Here is a 7,988-nt window from a genome sequence, read left to right as displayed (position 1 = left end):
ACAACCTGAGTCACTGTATTGATTCTAAAACAAACCATGCCAAAATAGCTATCCCTCTAAAATGAAATGTTTTTGAGATGAAAAATAAAATACATACATATGTTCATATAACCCCACTGAAAAATAAACTTATTAAAGTCTCCATTAAAATTTTGTTTGCCAGATTATAGGAAAAAAAGTGTAATCTTCAGACTAATAGATAAATTGTTATTTTTAGTCTGATAGGTTATCTATTAATCAGCAAAAATTTACTTTCTATTATGTGTCAGGTACTAACCAGGTGATAGAACACAAAGACAAAAATGAAACTTCCCCTTCACTCAAGGAGTTTATAATCTATGAGATTGCTTTATGCTGCTCACCATATTTTTAAAATAAATATATATTTCTGCCTTTATAACTCTCTCTCCTAAAGAGCTATCATATATTTAGAGCACCACATTAACTCTTCCCCCATGCAAAGGAGGCTAAATATTCCTAAAAAGGTATTGAGATATTACTAGAGATTTTGTTGGCTCAGTGATCTGGAGGCTCAGACAACTGATGCTGCTTCCTTATTGTTTGAGTATACAAGAAGCTGGAGGGGTTCTCAGATGCTCAGTTGGCAAATCCAGATTGGAGCATCATTCTCTTCAACCAATTCAAAGGTTCTCAGTGCCAATTTTTGTGGAATATTCTTCTGCTATTGCTAGATAAATCATCTTTTGTTAACTATTGAATGACTTATGAGTGTCTCATTTTGTTCCAATTTCAAACCTAAATCACAAAGGACTAGACTGAGTTAAGACCATATCAGAATACATTTTTTCCTTTTATTAATTATTCTCTTTCACTATTTCTCCATCTAAAGTGAGAAAACTAAGTGTGTGTGTGTGTGTATAGTCCTCAATGTATAATGTATAGTCTATACTACATACCACATTATGATTACCTCTAATTTAGATCTTTCAGCAATGCTGCAGAGTTCTTTTTAACAATGGTAGCATTCCTTCATTTACCCTTCTCTTAAAAACTAAAGTTTTCATGTAAGGCATGGATTAAATATTCACTATTTAATAGCAGTTTAAAAAAAACCACAAGGTATAATTTATTTATAATGGAAAAATTTATTGCAAACAGGTGTTCATCACCCTTATTTTCAATGAACTCAAGAAACACAACTGACCTAAGACAAGGAAAATTTGGATTTGATAAATCACAAGATCATATAGGATTTTACTTGCTGTGCAAGAAAGCAGTTCTACCTAAAACTCCTACCTTCTTGTGCAACACTAAGGGAAGCCTTTCTTAATATTAAACAACCCCATTTGAAAAATATGAATAGCTTTATTTGCCACATGCTTCAAAGAGATATGGAAAACAATAATGAGTTAAAGTTTGTCTAATTCTTTCAAATATTCAGATTAAGGAGGGCATATCAGCAAAGGTATAGTTGTTATTAAAAATAATAACCATTTTGCTTCAAAAGAAAAAAAATGTTTACTACTCTAACATGGGTATAAGTCCAAAGAATTACTTTCATGTAATTCCATTCAGGTGAATATTTCTTCTAAATGACTTGCAAATAGGCAAAGCTTCTAAAGTTCATCTCAAATTTATGATTCGCTGACATATATAAACACACACGATAGCTGCCATTAGATGACAGCCCTAAACATCTTTCCAAAGTTCCCTGCATACAAATTTGCTCCTAGCAAATAAATAGCATTTGCAGACATTTCCTTGCTGACAGAGACATTGAAGTGCATATTTTGCCATCTTCTATGGTTCTCCATTAAACACTTTTTGTGTCAGATTTCATTCTTTTGATATACCAACCTGAATCATGACTCCTTGGTCAATGATCCTGAAAAGTAACTTTTTTTGGATTTGGGTGATATTCACTATATATCAAAATTTAGCTTAGTATCTTTAAAAAAGGCACCTGGTATAATGGATAGAAGATATATAAGACTTGATGATCCCAAGAGTTGGATTTGATTCTTCTCTTCAAACATTTCCTGGTCATATAATCATGGAATAAAAGAATCATAATAAAATAATTAGATTATAATTTCAAAGTTAAAAAGGACTTCAGAAGACAGCTGGACCAATCAACACTGAAATAAGAATCTCCTCTAAAAGAGGAGTTTCTTGTACTTTGGGAAACAACCTCATTTGGAGTCTCATAACTGAATGTGGGGAATTATGAAATTATGATTTATTATCAGTAAGTATTTGATTTGAATACCTATTTTATATATCTATATACTAAGTCATGTAAAAATTTTTCTGATGAAAAGAGGTCACAAATAGAAAGGGGAGGGGAAGGGAGGAGAGGAGAAAGAAGGGAAGAAGAGGAGAGGTAAGAGGGGAAGGGAGGGGAGGAGAAATGGAAAAAGTCCTTAGGAAAGTCCCAAGAATTATTACAATTTTCTGACCTTGGATAGCCTTTCAAATCCTGCCTCTTTAATTAAATTAAATATGCCTCCATTTTTGTGATAGGTACTGATTTCCAAAAACTAAAATTTTTGCAAGTCTTTGCAAAAAAAATGGTTACTATTTATTAATGGGTTTATAAGCCTCCTTTCATGATGATGCTGAACCATGAATGAATAATTTTTGTTTACAGCTATTTACCAAGTTCAAACATCATATAGCCCAAAGCTTTCTGTTTTGTCTACCAGAGCAGCATGAGAGAATCTGACAAAAAATACTTTGAAAAATTCTAGGTAATAGTAGATGATATTATTGTCACCTCATTTTACCAATGAGAACAGTGAGCTATGCAGATATTAAGTGATTTGCCCAGGATAACCCATCTGATAAGTGTCTGAGGCAGTATTTGAATTCAGGTTATCTTGATTACAGGTCAAGAACTTTAACTACTACTAGTTACGTCCACTTCTCATATAAACTCTCTAATAGACATTTTTTGCTATGTTCTTTCCTTTCCAAAATTGTTTTGCTTTGACAGAGAAAACAGCAACAAATTGAGTTTAACAGCTTGGATTTCTCCCTGTGGGCCATTGGAATTTTCCATCAATCACAAGCAGTGTTCCTATTCTTTCTTTGATCTTTTATTCTCAATAGAACAAAACAAACCTTTTCAACTTTCCACAGTTTTCCTGTTTTACATTAGCTCATTCATCATATGACACTATTTTGTTACTTCACCTATATATAGGTGAAATAACTCCTATTTAGGTGAAATTATTTCAGCTCCCCCATATCATTATGTCACTGTGAGAAATTTTCATATAAATATAAAAAGAGAAATCCTTAATAAATCTTTTCATCTGCTACCAATTTAAAGAGACATATTTTCTTAGAAAAGTTTCCTTCAGGAATGGGGAGCTGTCCAGCTATTACTCATTAAGAAAGGTAGAAATCAGGTTGAATATGGGGAAAAAAAAAAAAAAAACATGTCTTCAAAGGAATTAAATGTACAAATCATGTGACCTTCGGGTGAAACACAGAGCTTTCCTGTTAGACTGCTTTTATGCCTATTAAGCCAACAGTTGTATGAGAACTTAATGCCACTCTTACAAAATCTTTTGAGGCTAATGAACACTTCCCCATCTTCTGGATTTATTTGTTTGCACTATTTTAAATTACTAGAGATGATAAAGGGTAATCCTTCATCCTCCATGCTGTCATGACCTTTCTGAATGAAGGCTGCTATTAACAAAAACCAACAACAATCATGTACACGTAAAGCCATCTCTCAAATCTTTATGACAGTGTCTGGCTCACAGTTCTTGCAATAGATTGCTGATTTCCTAATCATCTTTCCTTCTCTGTTTTATTCTTTCAACCCATTTATTTTCAGTTCTGTGCTATCTGCCAAGGGCATATATGTTATCTCTCTTGGTACAATTTATCTCTTTCTGGAGATTAAATAAAATCTAATAGCAAACTTGTATGACATAAGTTTCAGAAAATGGAAGATATGGGCACATGCTCACCCAAACTCTTTGTCCTCTTAATTCTCAGAAAATCATCAGGTATTGCCAGCATCACTCCCCAGGCCAACGATCTGGCTTGAACTCATTTAATAGGGACAGCAAATGATCCGTCCTTCTTGGAACAGCCATTATTTAGTAGGCTTTTGTACTATATTTATAGCTATGCCACCCACCTATGTTGTCCTTGCAATGTATCTCCTCTTTAATGTGGTGCTATCAGGGCTTCATCTATTAGAGTGTATTGATAACACAATGAAAAAAAAAACACCTGTAAAGGAAAATTTAAACCAGTACTGCATTCAGCAAACTGGGCTCAGGTACTTAAAAGACCCCACCAACTAAAGGCAAATGCAGTTGTTTTATCTGTTTTTTTCATTTTTTTTCAATTTCCATTAATGTCCTACTCAAATAATTTCTTATTCATAATTTCCTATTGAACTTTATTATCATCATTTAGTCCTTTTCTGGTATTACAATCTTACTATCAAGTATCACTAAAGGAAACAAAAATTAGAAGCAGTATTTGAGTGCTAAATTATTCTTCAATATATGAACATATGAACAATATTGTAATGTTTTAGAATTTATCTTTCAATGACCAATTTATCCTTCTATTATCTCATAGCTGTGGAGAAATGTGCTTCCAAAGCTATACAATGTTAACATTTTAAATTTTGTATATATTATATCTTTTTCCCAATTGCACATTTTGAGTTTTAAATTCTATTCTTCTTTCCTCTATCCCCTTTCTGAGACAATAAGGAATCAGATATAGGTTATACACATGCAATCATGTAAAATATTTTCATATTGGTCATTTTATACAAGAAGACTCAAATAAGAGAAAAGGAATAAAAGTGAAGCATGCTATTTTTCAATAATTAACATTTTAAAGTTTCAAAAGTATTATCTATTAAAATCATAGTTGCCTTGAAATTCTATTTTTTTCCTTTTTTAAACTATATTTTTTTAGTTTTTGATGTTTACTCTTATATAGTATTTTCATTTTCTTTTTTCTCCCTTCCTTTTTTAGTCCTTTCCCAATATGGAAATCAATCTGATATAGGTTTTGCACATGCAATCATATTAAACATATTTTTACATTAATTGTATTCTGAAAGAAGAATCAGAACAAAGGGAGAAAAAACACAAGAAATACAAAAAAAAACAACAACAAAAGTTAATATAATATATTTCAATCTTTTTTTTCTCTGGATGAAATAAGTTTCAGAAAATGGAAGATATGATCACATGCTCACCCAACCTCTCTGTCCCCCTTAATTCTCAGAAAATCATCAGCTATTGTAATGTCAGAGATTGCAATGTATCTCCTCTCTAATGTGGTGCTATCAGGGCTTCATCTGTTAAGAGTGTATTGATAACACAAAGAAGAAAAACACCTGTAAAGGAAAATTTCAAGCCAGTAGTACATTCAGCAAACTGTGCTCAGGTACTTAAAGGACCCTGCCAGCTATAGACAAATGCAGTTGTTTTTGTTGTTTTTTTCCAATTTCCATCAATGTCCTACTCAAATAATTTCTTATTTATAACTTCCTTTAGGTATATAGCATTATATGAGTAGAGCATTCCCGAATGTGTGCAGGATTTTCTATTATGAGTCTTTTAGACTTGTCTTAGATCATTATATTGCTGAGAAGAACAAAGTCTATTAGAGATGATCATCTGTACACCATTGATGCTGCTTTGTACAATGCTCTCCTAGTTCTGCTCCCTTCACTCAGCATAAGTTCATGTAACCTTTACAAGTTTTTCTAAAATATATCCACTATCATGAAATTCTACTTTTTAAAAGGAAGGATCAAGTCAGTAATGATACTGTTGTCATTTTTATAATTACTGCAACTATTACTAATTTTTTATTAAAACTATAATTGCAATCTCTATTTTGAGGGACTAATTTTCTAAGTTCAAAAACCTTTTGCATTGAGTATGGTATTATAATTATTTTTACTTTCATGTTAAGATTTTATACATTGTTTTAAAGTATAACCACCTGTAGCTTAAGTTTTAATTTTTTTAAAAGACCATTTTTCTCTCTTGTAACAATCATTATAATAGCTATTTCATTTGAGCCATATAACTCCAGGAAGTAGTTATATTGTACAACTCCACTTTATTGGTAAGAAAATGAAGCTGAGAAAAGGTAAGTTACTTGTTCTGATCACACGGATAGTAAGTGTCTGAAGTAGGATTCAAAGTCAGACCTTCCTAACTCCAACTCCAATAATCTGTGCACTCCAGTACTACCTCACCACACACATAAACATTCCAAGGTAGTAGCTTCTGTTGATCAATCATTCAATAAGCATTTGTTACAGGTCTACTATGTGCCTAAGCAATGAGGATTATTCCCAGGACATTTATTGGTATCCAAGATGAACAGACCATTCATCCTGAGATAAATGACTCCTCCCATTGTCAGCAATTTAATAACATCTTTAGATTCCTTATGAGAAGCATCTCATTCTTTGTACTCCCCCAGAAAACAACCAACTACATCTAAGACTGCCAAAGATCTTGATGATACGTTAAGGCCGAAATGCCTCAATTTTGAGTGTGAAAACAATTCTTCAGGACAGGTAGACCACTGTACCCCGATCAATTAGCACTCAGAAAAAAACTTTTGGAGCTTGTGCTCCATATAAATACAGGAATCCAGTCTCTAATCACATTGCAGCTAAATAGTTATTCTGTGACCTTCACAAAAAGGCTGACTTGTTCTAGAAAGGAGAAAGTAGAAGGAAAACCAGAAACTATAGTCTTGAAATGTGTGCCTGACTTTCCTGTGGGAATATCTAAGAAGCTTTGGCAGTTTTTGCCTGCACTATCTATCTTGGATCCAAAGAGCTGTAATAACTCATATTCTTTAATAAATTTCACTAGGATATATATGACTTGTTGGTTGGATTTTGCTTTTACCTTTTAGGTGAGTAGGTATGATGTCTAACACTTCATCATTCATTTAGAAAACATGAACTGCTAACTGTTGAGGGATGGATAAGAGGGCCTGATCACTTCTCCAACTCTTGATATTAACTCCATACTTGTGTGCAAAGAGGGTGCATCAAAAACAAATTATATTGGAGAAGTTAAAGTAATGGGTCAAATTTATCTCTTCACAGCTAGATGGCAGCTGCTTGTTCCTTCCACAAACCAGGGAATACAACTTCTCTCACTAGAAAATGGGGTTTTAAGGTCAAGATGCCCAGGGATTTCACCTCTCCTTTTTCTGAGACTGCCATTCAGAAACCTCAACCAATTAGCCTCAGTTCCATGATCTAAAGAGCCCTTTTCTCCTAGCTCTCTTCAAATAATGGTCACATGGATGATAGAATACAAGACTCTAATCTATGTCTCTGCTCCTAAGGCAATCCTTCACAGCTCCTGGGGGAAGAATTCCCTCTCCAACCCAGAACTCAGATTCACTTCTAACTTTGCTTCCTGCTTGTCTGAGAAACAAAATGAAATGGATGAAAGGAAGGAAGTGGGGTAAGGAGGTGGTGTTCCCCAATTGAATACAAACTTCTTGAGAGCAAATACTGTTTTCCCTTTTTCTTTATATCCCCAGCACTTAGCACAGTGTTTGGCACATCATAAATACTTAGTGGGGGGGGGGGGGTGTTGATCCATTGATTCAGAGACCAATTATGTCTTCCCAATCCCAATCTTTTCTGCACATTCATTTGGCTTTCAATTAATGAAAATAATGACAAAAACAGGAAGTCCATAGTTGTAGATTTTTTTCCTAGTTATACTTTTTTGGAGTAGCTAGGTGATACAGTAGATAGAGCATCAGTCCTAGAGTCAGGAAGATGTGAGCTTAAATCCAGCCTTACATACTTAACACTTCCTAGCTACACTTAATCCCAGGGGAAAGGAAAGGAAAGGAGAGGAGAGGAAAGGAGAGGAGAGAAGAGGAGAGGAGAGGAAAAAAGAAAGGAAAGGAAAATTAAAGAAAAGAAAAGAAAGGAGAGGAGAGGGGAAGGGAGGAGAAGGGAGAAGAGGAGAGGAGAGGAGAGG

Source organism: Antechinus flavipes, chromosome 3, assembly GCF_016432865.1.
Source record: "Antechinus flavipes isolate AdamAnt ecotype Samford, QLD, Australia chromosome 3, AdamAnt_v2, whole genome shotgun sequence".
Lineage (NCBI taxonomy): Eukaryota > Metazoa > Chordata > Mammalia > Dasyuromorphia > Dasyuridae > Antechinus > Antechinus flavipes.
This window is presented reverse-complemented; position numbering follows the sequence as displayed.